At 38.4% G+C, this 12273-nt stretch overlaps 1 protein-coding gene across 4 annotated transcripts in view; it reads right to left on the reverse strand.

Moving 5' to 3' along the window:
- EPB41L4A (erythrocyte membrane protein band 4.1 like 4A) overlaps window positions 1-12273 on the reverse strand; it is a 267439-nt gene that overhangs the window by 164176 nt on the left and 90990 nt on the right. The window lies entirely within an intron of this gene.

Genomic DNA, 12273 nt, shown 5'->3' on the forward strand with positions numbered 1-12273 from the left:
TTTTAATTGAAATATAGTTGGCATATAATATTAGTTTCCAGTACACTATGATTTGACATTTGCATACATTATGAAACGATCACCATGATAAGTTTAGTAACCATCTGTTCCCACACACAGTTACAACAACATTATTGACCATATTCCTGGTACTGTATATTACATCTCTGTGATTATTTAACTGGAGGAAAATTACATCATTGTGATTATTTTGCCACATCAACATGAATCGGCCACAGGTATACATGTGTCCCCCATCCTGAAGCCCCCTCCCACCTCTCTCCCACCCCATCCCTCTGGGCTGTCCCAGAGCACCAGCTTTGGGTTCCCTGCTTCATGCATCAAACTTGCACTGGTCATCTATTTTACATACGGTAATGTACATGTTTCAATGCTATTCTCTCAAATCATCCCACCCTCTCCTTCTCCCAATGAGTCCAAAAGTTTGTTCTTTACATCTGTGTCTCCTTTTGCTGTCCTGCATGTAGGATTGTTGGTACTATCTTTCTAAATTACATATACATATGTATATACATTAATATACTCTGTGATTATTTATTACATAACTGGAGGTCTGTATCTCTTAATTCCTTCACCAATTTCACCCCCTCCCTTCTGGCAACCATCCATTTGTTCTCTGTACTACAAGTCTATCTTCATTTTGTCTTAGTTTATTCTGGTTTTAGATTCTACAGGCATTTGTCTTTCCCTGTCTGACTCACTGCTTTTAGCACAATACCCTCTAGATCCAACTATATTGTCACAAATAGCAAAGCTTCTATTTTTAGTGGCTGACTAGTATTCTATTGTGTATAGATGCACAACACATCTTTATCCATTCATGTATTGATTAACACTTAGGTTGCTTCTCCATCACAGCTATTGTAAATAATGTTGCAATGAACACTGGAGTCCGTATAGCTTTTCAAATCAGTGTTTTTGATTTCTTCATGTAAATACCCAGAAGTGAAACTGATGGATCATATGGCAGTTCTATATTTAATTTTTTTAGAAACCCTCATACTATTGTCCATAGTGGCTGCATCAATTTACATTCCCACCAGCAATGTACAAGGGTTCCCTTTTCTCCATAGTCTCATAAACACTTGTTATTTGTTGCCTTTTGTGTGACAGCCATTCTGTGTAAGGTGGTATCTCATTGTGGTTTTGATTTGCATTTCCCTGGTCCTTAGTGATACAGAGCTAGTAATATAGAGCATCTCTTCACATGTCTGTTAGCCATTAGCATGTCTTCTTTGGTAAAATATCTATTCAGGTGTTCTGCCTATTTTTAAATTGGGATGTTTGTATTTTTTTGACATTAAGTTGTATGAGTTTCCCATGCACCTTGGAAATTAACCCTTATTGGATATATTGGTTGCAAATAACCTTCTCTCATTTAGTAAGCTGTCTTTTTATTCTGTTGATATTAATAATTTCCTTTCTGTGAAGAGTTTTTAGTTTGATACAGTTCCATTTGTTTATTTTTGCTTTTGTTTCCCTTACCTGAGAAAATATTTCCAAAAAATATTTCTCAGACCAATGTTGAAGGGCATATTGTCTATGCCCTTTTAACCATAAAACTTTTAAGAGTTTTATGGTTTCAGGTCGTACATTTTCATCTTTAACCCATTTTGAGTTTATTTTTGTATATGCTGTGAGAAAGTAGTCCAATTTGATTCTGTTTCAGGTAGCTGTCCAGTTTAACCAAGATTATTGACGAGGCTGTCTTTCCCCCATCTTGTATTTTCTTGCCTCCTCTGTCATAGATTAATTGCTCATGGCACAGGTTCATTTCCAGGTTTTCTATTCTGGCTCACTGATTCACACGTCTGTTTTGTGCCAGTACCAGATTGCTTTGATTACTGTAGCTCTGTAGTATAGTTTGAAATGAGGGAGTGTGATTCCTCCAGGTGTTTTCAGATCGCTGCCTCTGTGCTGGGATTCAAAGCTTACGGGGCTTCGCATTCACCCTTTAAGAGTGGAGTCTTCGTTTCCTACAGCCCTTTAGCTCTCCTGTCTCCAAAACCAGACATTCTGGGGGCTTGCCTTCCCAGTGCAAAACTTTGGGCTGGGGAGCTCAAAGTGGGGGCTGCACCCCTTGATCTTTAGGGAAAAATTCAGCAATGGTGGTTATCCTCCTGTTTGTGGGTCACCTTCCGAAGGGTGTTGGGTGTTAATTATACTGAAGCTTTGTCTCTCCTATCCATCTCATTGTGGCTCCTTCTTTACATCTTCACTTGTGGAAATCTTTGAAACTCTTCAGGTCATTCCCACAGCTATTCTGTAAATAGCTGTAATTTTGATGTCCCCATGGAAGAAGTGAGCTCAGGGTCCGCCTACTCTACCATCCTGGCCACTATCACCAAGGCTTTCATTTTCAGTCCTTATCTAACCATCCGATGATTAAAACCACCAGAGTTAATGTTCTAAAAATGTCTTTGCCTAGATATTAGACTTAATCTTTTTCATATAAACACAGACATAAGGAAAATATTTCCCTTGTCTGGTAAATGCTTATACCTATCTAAAACATCTAATCTCTCCCCCTTCCCACTACATATTCTTTAAAGATTATCATCTAGTATATTAAATATTATTCACACATAACCATTTAATCAGCAAACATTACTCCATATACACATTAATCTCGAAAAGAACCTACTTTGATGGTATACCTACAGATAGATTTTTTCTTCCTTTTTCCCAATCACTGACAGGTACAAGAAATTCCCAAGATGTTACACATTACGAAGCAGGGCTTTCTTCAGAGAATTACCATTTCACACATACTCATGTAAGATGAGAACACTGCACTGTTTTGAGAAAATAGATTGTAATATAAGGGAAATGTTTTTGATTAAATATAAAATGGGTGATAAGAGGTGATAAAATCACACACTAGGAGAAGACAGTGCTTCTTACAAATCCCATAAATTACTTTGGTTAAACTTAATTGGTCTTTTGTTCAAAATCCATTAGATAATTTATAAACAAAAACCCTTGCTATGAAGGATCTTTAGGTTGTTAGGCATTTTCTGCTATAATAACAACGCCACATCCAGAAAACGTCTCTTGGTGCTCATGTACCTATGTCTTTAACTACAGTAAAAATCTGCTAGGGAAATTACTCTTTCGAAGGATAGGCCTACTTAAAATTAAATGGGCACTGCCAAAAAGACCATTACCATTCATGCGAGGACAGTACATGTCTCAATGCCCTTGCCAACATTTGGACTAAGCAAAACTTTTCCAATCTGACTGAGCAAGAAAGAGGAAAGGACTAATTATTTTAATTTGCATTTTCCAGACACTAATCAGTTCAGTTCGGTTCAGCTGCTCAGTCGTCTGACTCTTCATGACCCCGTGGACTGCAGCACGCCAGGCTTCCCTGACCATCACCAACTCCCGGAGCTTGCTCTAACTCATGTCCATCAACTCAGTGATGCCATCTCATCCTCTGTCGTCCCCTTCTTCTCCTGCCTTCAATCTTTCGCAGCATTGTGGTCTTTTCCAATGCTTCCTAGCACTTCGGTTAGTTATTCTCTAAATTGAAGTTTATAAGCAAATTCCCTTAAATACTTCTAATACCTATACAATTTTACTTAGTTTACTTATTTCTTCACTCCATCTGGAAACTATTTCTGTGCTTGGGATGAGGGTCTAATTTTGTTTCCAAACGGACAGACAACTACACCACTATTTACCTAAAAGGCCTTCATTTCCCTTTTGACTGAAGTAAATTTATCATCTACTAAACGAATCCTCATTCTATGCCATGGATTACTCCTAGACCAATCCTTCAAGATTTTATTAACTTTAGTTTAATATAGTTTGTTGATTTCTATCATTCTCTTTCAAATTTGTCTCTGCCAATTTTTAGACATTTTGCTCTACTACAGGAAGTTTAGAACCAACTTGCCAATGTAATAAAAAATTCTGTTAAGAATCTGACTGGAGTTAAATTGAATTGACAGACTAGATAACCTGGGAGGTAATGATATGATATTTACAAAGTGAAACCTATATGATTTTCTTTTATATCCATCAAGGAAACTTTATACTTTTTTCATGTAGGTCTTACAAAATTCAACTTAGGCTCTGTGGCAGATAGAAGTTATAAAATGTGCTCTGCTCCCCTGCAAAATAATAGTCCTGCTCTAATCCCTGGAACCAGTAAGTATGACCAAATATAAACCTTCTTATTGTGTTACGTGTCATAATTTTTACATTAAAATGGGAAGATTATTGGATTATGTTAGACCTAATCACTTGGGCCCTTATAAGCAAAGCACATTCTACAGCAAAAGAGGAAGGCAGAAGGGAAATCAGAGATGTTTAAAGCATGAGAACAACTCCATAGGTCCTTGCCACTTGAAAGATGGAGGGGGGCCATGTTAAACAGCCTCAAGAAGCTGAGAGTAAGCCCCAGTCGACAGCCAGGAAGGAAATGGGAACCTGAGGCCTACAACCACAAGAACTGGATTTTGCTAACACCCTGAAAAACTCTGAAAGTCATTTCTTCCCCAGATCCTTCAGATAAGAGACCAGCACCTTGATTCAGTCTTGTGAGCCTGAGCAGAGAACCCATTCATGCCATCCTGGACTTTAGACTTTCAGAATGGTAAGAAAACCAATAGGCCTATGTTTAAACCACTAATTAGTGGTAATTTGTTATGAAGCAAGAGGAAACTAGCACAGGCTTAACTTTAGCTATTTTATAGTTGCTATATTATACTTGCTGACTGGCTACTGTTAACCTCTTGGTAAGCAACTGATTTTCTCCACTGCAGGCTCTGTAGACATCACCTGGCAGTAATTTGGATCTTCTCTTCATCCTAGCAATACAGCCACTAAACCTGGAGTCCGTCACAACCTTCTTAACATGCTTCTTAACAACCTTCTTAACATGCTTCTCCTGCCCTGGTGCTGGGCTACAGTATTCACTTTCAATTGTTTTTACACTTGTCTTTTGCCTCAGGAATTTTTTTAAACAATCTCTGGTTAACTGAGATCAGCTTATTTTCCAAGAGGCTATGGAAAATGCACATGCATCTTTCCTATTCAAAATAGTTTCAGAAGGCTGCCATTCAAGCCAGTGCTCCACCTTGAACTAATCTCTTCTCTGGGTCTGTTCTTCTATCCAGGCACAGACAGGAACAGGTAGAACCACAGAACTCCACTTAATTCTTCTATCCCAAGCAGGTAAAGAAGTGCTTTGTGAACAAAAGAAGAAACATTGATGCTTAAAATTACAGCACTGAAATGGGACAGATCTTTTATACATATAAATTAAGGCTGCCTTTATATAAAAACATTTTATACTTCTATTTCTACAAGAAATGTTAGCCTTTTCACACATATCCTTTCACATACAGCCTTTTTATGCTACTCAAAAAGCATAAAAAAGAGAAAATGCCCTACTAATGAAGAAAATACACAAAGACAAGCTTGGAAAACCAGCTTAGAAGTTTGGAAAGTATATGGAGATTGCAAAAATTTCACACAAGAATCACTGTTTCCAAAACGATCATTCCCAAAAACCAGAATGTAAGTCTGTCAATCCTCTGTGACAATCTTGCATTTACATAGAATCTGGTGCTAAAAATACTTCACAAATATTACCCGTTCGCATACGTTATCCTGTACAGAGAAACCACAAGGAAAGTATGTGGTACTAGGCAATGAATCCAGAGCTGACCAAAGGAAAAGCGTGATGTTTCATGATTCCCTCTACAGCTTTCTGCACACTGCAGGTGTGTCTGCACATGCACCTGGAAAAGAGCCAGGTGGACCTCAGAAATACTATATTTCTGTCACTTCTTCAAGCAAACATGTACATGAAAAACTTTTAACTTCTCATCTATCATACTGCAATATGACAAGACTCAGAAAACCTGGATGCCAGCAGTACATTAGCTCCTGGGGTGAGATGACACCACCAGCTTATATATTTGCCCATCCTGCACCACTGACCCCCTCCAGTTCCCCTCCCCGTCATTTGTATTCCACTGCAATGCCTTCTGGTTTTACACTTATGGATAATTTCATTCTTCACATATGGGTCCTTCACAGAGATTGCCTGTGGGCTATATGTTGCAGTTCGAATTCAAAGTCTTCAAGTTCCAAAAAAATCATTCTTGAATAAAGAAATTAAGAACTGCTAGAGAACTGACGAGAGCCAAAGAACAAACCAGAAATACCCTGGGCAAAGAACAGGCCAGTTCAGGATTTATTACTAAAAAAGGACAAGTAAGTATCATCAAGGATATTATGAAAGGAATATAACCTCATTCAATCAAACATTTATTGAGGACCCACTACATGCCAGCAAGTGATTAACATTGATAAGACGGAAAAAGTACACTAATAAGAATGCCAGAGGAAAGTCAGACACACCTGGAATGTAATACTAAGAACACCTCTATGGAGGAAACAGGTGACTGGCTTATAAGAACCACAAAGAAGCCAGAGGGTTATGGAGCAATAAGAAACTTCCAGAAAGTGAGACAGGGAAGGACTTGGTTTTCATCAGAAGTTTTTTCTTGTACATATGTCTGATAATTATGCACATGTCTTACTTATATAAAAAAAAAATTTTTAAGAAAAATATACCTAGTAGAAACTAGTCATTATCTTTTTTTTTTTGCTCACAGCTATAATTGTTTTGTAGATTTGGTTCACATGCCATGAGGTATTAAGTACGGAAATGTAGAGGAGAGTACACTATGATGGTGAGTTGTCAACATGCTGACCACGTTTACACCAACAATTCATGGTCCCATCTGCCAAAACAGTGACTTCAAGACTTTTTAATCTTCTTAATTTTTTCTGAGCCCTCCGAGCAGGCAAACCTAACTATTCTAGGCCATCATATATGAGTCTGAAGGTCATGTGCCCCCAGTACTTGAACCACTGGAGACATATCTTCCAAGGGAGACAGTTCATTTCATCTGAAGTTTAATATAAACTTATTTTTTTAACTTTACTTCCTTCAGTATTTAGCAAAGGAAACTCATAAATGTGATTGTATTTAGCACCCTGCCAGTTCTTTCTGAAAATTTCTAGAAGAATCTCTGCCAAAATGACAAAATCAACAGAGATGCCACAAAATAAGATACAACGACAACCAAAGCACTTGGCAACATGCCCAAGGATTTTCTGAATAATGAATAAATTAAAATATTGTCATTGATAAGGAACATCAACTAATGAGACTTTCGAGAGAATGAGTTGAGTGCCAACACAAATAACAGAAAAGGAAATTTCATGAGGTCTCCCCACATCTTGTGGGTTTGTCTGTACAGTTCCCTTTTTGTGGAACATCTTCTCTCCTCTCTGTCCTCTTCAAAACTCCACTTAGCCTTCAAAACTCAGCTCAAATACCACTTTCTCCATAAGGCCTGTCTTTATCCCCTCAACCTCATTATGACCTCAGCCGCACTGGACCTACAAAGTGTCTTGTTTTTGTCCATCTCTGAGACTTATGCTATTCTGCCTTTATTGAAGTCATTTGATTCTTCTCTTAACTTTGCCACCAATATGTAGAAATTTTGAAGGCAGGTACTGAGAATTACACACCTCTTCCTCTGCATGCCAGTCCAATAATCCACACACAGTAGGAACTCCCTAAAAGGTTACTGAATAAATACTAAGGGCCAACAAACAAGGAAGGGAAGGATGTAGTATTAGAAATATGGTGGGCTATGAAAACATCTCTTCCTGTTTCTCAATGAAGATCTCCATTTTTCTTGACCCATCAGACATGAGCGTGAAGAAAGATGATGGATTCAGGCATCCTGCCAACCTCAGTGCTACTTAGTTTACTTTTAATTTTAAAAATATACATTTGTTTTGGTGTTAATATAATTTCAAAAGACTTAATATTAATAGGCTCTGAATTTGGTATAAGTATTTTATATTTGAAATTTATATGATACAAAAAAAATCGGGGCTTGATATTCAACTTTAATGTATAAAATGTAAACATACACAGTTTTCTTTACATAATAAAATAAATCTGACAAGAATTGTGTTTCCTATCATCAGGAAAACGAAAACTATCACAATGAGGCAGTTAAGAAGAAAATAAAGAAGTAAAGGAAGCTTCTGGCCTTTTATAACTCCATTCAGAAAACTTCATTTGTTAGAATTGATTAATTTACCTTTCAAGTGACAGTAAATAAATGCCTGTGACATATTTCTGGATGGTAAATTATATGCCACTTAAATTTCAGCAAATAGCGATAGATTACTTTCATTACTGACATTTTAACAATATTCTGGAAAGAACAAAGCCACAAGAGGCTTATGATCACAGAAAAAGACTCCCAGGCAGGACAAGTTTATTTGAAAATACCATCAGTAAGACTTTCAACCAGAACAAAGGATTCTTCAAGTGAGTAACAACACCTTTGCAGATTAACATGACATTACCAACCAGAAAGGCAAGTTTTTACCAGCTGCACAGAATGATAACTATTACATTCTAGACAAACAGCTTACTCCCTCACAAAGGGGAAATGAAGCATTCAAAACATTCTTTAATCTCAGGCCTATAAAAAGTCACTATATTTTCATTCAGTATTTTTGACAGAATAGATTTCAGGTTCTCTGAAAAAGCAGAAATAACATTAGGTTTTTTCAGCTCAGGCCCATTAGGATAAAGTGAAGCAGGGGCATGGAGGGGACCTTCCTTAGGCACCAGTGGTAACTGCTTCTCGGGTCAAGCACTGTTACCACCACAGGAAGGCTTCTGACTAAGTTGCTTTCACCCTAGGTGAAGAAATTTGTAAGAAAAAAAGATTTTCTTAAACCTACATCTAATCATTAAATAACATAAAATGTGCATTTTTCAAGGTACTATGTATAATTTTCATATATAAAAGCTTGTTCACATTGATGGACTTTTCTCAGACTTTCATCTAGTGTTTCTGTCTATCACTGTGTCACAAACACCTCCAAGCTTAGTGGCTTCAAGCCACCACCATGATTTGCTCACGACTGTGCCCTCTGGGATTAGAGAAGGAAATGGCAACCCACTCCAGTGCTCTTGCCTGGAGAATCCCAGGGACGGCGGAGCCTGGTGGGCTGCCGTCTGTGGGGTCTCACCGAGTCAGACACGACTGAAGCGACTTAGCAGCAGCAGCAGCATACTGTGAAAAATAGGAGCCAGATTTCTTGTTAGAAAAAGGAGTTACACAAAGGAGAAAACAAGAATGAATCTTGTGGTGTACATACATGGTTTAGTATTTTCAGATTAACATATGTGTGTGTGTGTGCATACACACCCCAGTTCTCTAGACCTTCCCACTGAGCGGGCATGGGAGCAGTGACACCTGGAAGGCAATGACCAATGTCGTGCCTGGAACTTCAGTTCTAAATATCATTCTCTACTCCTTAGAAAACAGACCAAGTCAAGGCTCTGACAGGGAAGTAAAAGACCTGAAATGATTTTTTATTATAGAAAGGAATGGCATGCTCAAAGAATGATGGGGCCCTTCCAAAATAACAGAAGTGTTAGTTTGAAGGGAACTCTTACCAATCAAATGAGGGACAATTTGAACACCACTGTAAGTGAAAATATCAGATTGTAATCCTCTGAGAGGAATCCCTGAGTTCATGTGAAACAGAAACAAATAATGAATAAACAGAAGACAGAACACTTCTTTATAACAAAATGCCAACTTGTAAAGGCCGAAAAAATGACAGAATTAGAAAATGACCATCATGGTTATGACTGATTCAACTGAGAGGCATCAGAAAAGCTAAAATTAGTGGGTGAAAAGCCAGAGGAGGAATGGAATATTTTACAAGGTCTCAGAATATCTCCCCACAAAATACTAATTACAAAGAATAAAAAAGAAACTTTACAGTGAAAAAAATCTACAGTCTTTACCTTAATCAAACAAACAAATTTAATTTCACCAGTAGTGGGACAATTGACATCAAGTACTATCTAAAATAGGATGCAACAAATATAGCACCACTTCAGTGTTTTTCCTGCCAAAGATATTTAAGCTGAATTTAATACTGAGGAAACATGAGACAAGCCCAATTTGAGGGACATTGTACAAAACACCTGGTGTAGTCTCTTCAGAAATAAGGTCACGAAAGTACTGAGTAACCATTCCAGACTGAAGGAGAGTTGAACAACATGTTAACAAAATACCACGAATAATCTGATTTGGATTATTTTGTTCTAGAGGGGACAATGTTGGGACAACTGACAGAATTTGAATGAGGCTTTGGATTAAATAGCTAGACTATATCTCATTTCCTGATATTGGTAGCTGTGCCAAGACTGTGCTGAAGAGGTAATTTGGCACCGTTTATAGGTAATTGGCACTAACACATTCAGAGGTAAGAAGTCAGGTTTTCAACTTACAAATGGTTCAGTAAGAGAGAAAAAATAATGATAAAGCCTTTGTTGTAACATGTTAACTGCATCTATGAGTGAAGAGGATAAGAGTTTATACTATTTACAATTCACTCGGCCGTCTAACTTTAAGATTATATGATTTTTTGACAAAATTTTTTCAATTTGGGGGAAATTTCCAATTTAAAAGATAAAGTGGGGACTTCCCTTTATCCACTGTGGCATAGTGGACGGGAGTCTGCCTGCCAGTGCAGGGGACACAGGTTCGATCCCCGGTCCGGGAGGATTCCACATGCAGCAGAGAGGCCGAGCCCGAGTGCCGCACCCACTGACAGCCCGTGTGCCCGCGTGCCCAAGGGCCCCAACCAGTGAGCGCCCGCGTGTACTCCTGAAGCCCGCGCAGCGAGGGCTGGAGCTCTGCAAGAGAGTGAGGCTCGTGAGCACTGCAACGGAGAGCAGCCTCCGCTCCCCTCAACCAGAGAACGCCCATGCAAAGCCATAAAGGCCCAGTACAGCCAAAAAAAAAGAAAATAAACAAAATATTTTTAAACTTATCAAAAAATGATAAAGTGAGGCTTTGTTAATATTTTGTTCTGTTCCATATACAATGGAAAAAAGACAACCTCTTTAACAAGTGGTGCTGGGAAAACTGGTCAACCACTTGTAAAAGAATGAAACTAGAACACTTTCTAACACCATACACAAAAATAAACTCAAAATGGATTAAAGATCTAAATGTAAGACCAGAAACGATAAAACTCCTAGAGGAGAACATAGGCAAAACACTCTCCGACATAAATCACAGCAAGATCCTCTATGACCCACCTCCCAGAATATTGGAAATAAAAGCAAAAGTAAACAAATGGGACCTAATGAAACTTAAAAGCTTTTGCACTACAAAGGAAAGTATAAGTAAGGTGAAAAGACAGCCCTCAGATTGGGAGGAAATAATAGCAAATGAAGAAACAGACAAAGGATTAATCTCAAAAATATACAAGCAACTCCTGCAGCTCAATTCCAGAAAAATAAATGACCCAATCAAAAAATGGGCAAAAGAACTAAACAGACATTTCTCCAAAGAAGACATACAGATGGCTAACAAACACACGAAAAGATGCTCAACATCACTCATTATTAGAGAAATGCAAACCAAAACCACAATGAGGTACCATTACATACCAGTCAGGATGGCTGCTATCCAAAAGTCTACAAGCAATAAATGCTGGAGAGGGTGTGGAGAAAAGGGAACCCTCTTACACTGTTGGTGGGAATGCAAACTAGTACAGCCGCTATGGAAAACACTGTGGAGATTTCTTAAAAAACTGGAAATAGAACTGCCATATGACCCAGCAATCCCACTTCTGGGCATACACACTGAGGAAACCAGATCTGAAAGAGACACGTGCACCCCAATGTTCATCGCAGCACTGTTTATAATAGCCAGGACATGGAAGCAACCTAGATGCCCATCAGCAGATGAATGGATAAGGAAGCTGTGGTACATATACACCATGGAATATTACTCAGCCATTAAAAAGAATTCATTTGAACCAGTCCTAATGAGATGGATGAAGCTGGAGCCCCTTATACAGAGTGAAGTAAGCCAGAAAGATAAAGAACATTACAGCATACTAACACATATATATGGAATTTAGAAAGATGGTAACGATAACCCTCTATGCAAAACAGAAAAAGAGACACTGAAATACAGAACAGACTTTTGAACTCTGTGGGAGAAGGTGAGGGTGGGATATTTCAAAAGAACAGCATGTATACTATCTATGGTGAAACAGATCACCAGCCCAGGTGGGATGCATGAGACAAGTGCTCGGGCCTGGTGCACTGGGAAGACCCAGAGGAATCGGGTGGAGAGGGAGGTGGGAGGGGGGATCGGG

Source organism: Cervus elaphus, chromosome 12 (assembly GCF_910594005.1).
Source record: "Cervus elaphus chromosome 12, mCerEla1.1, whole genome shotgun sequence".
In the NCBI taxonomy this organism is placed as follows: domain Eukaryota; kingdom Metazoa; phylum Chordata; class Mammalia; order Artiodactyla; family Cervidae; genus Cervus; species Cervus elaphus.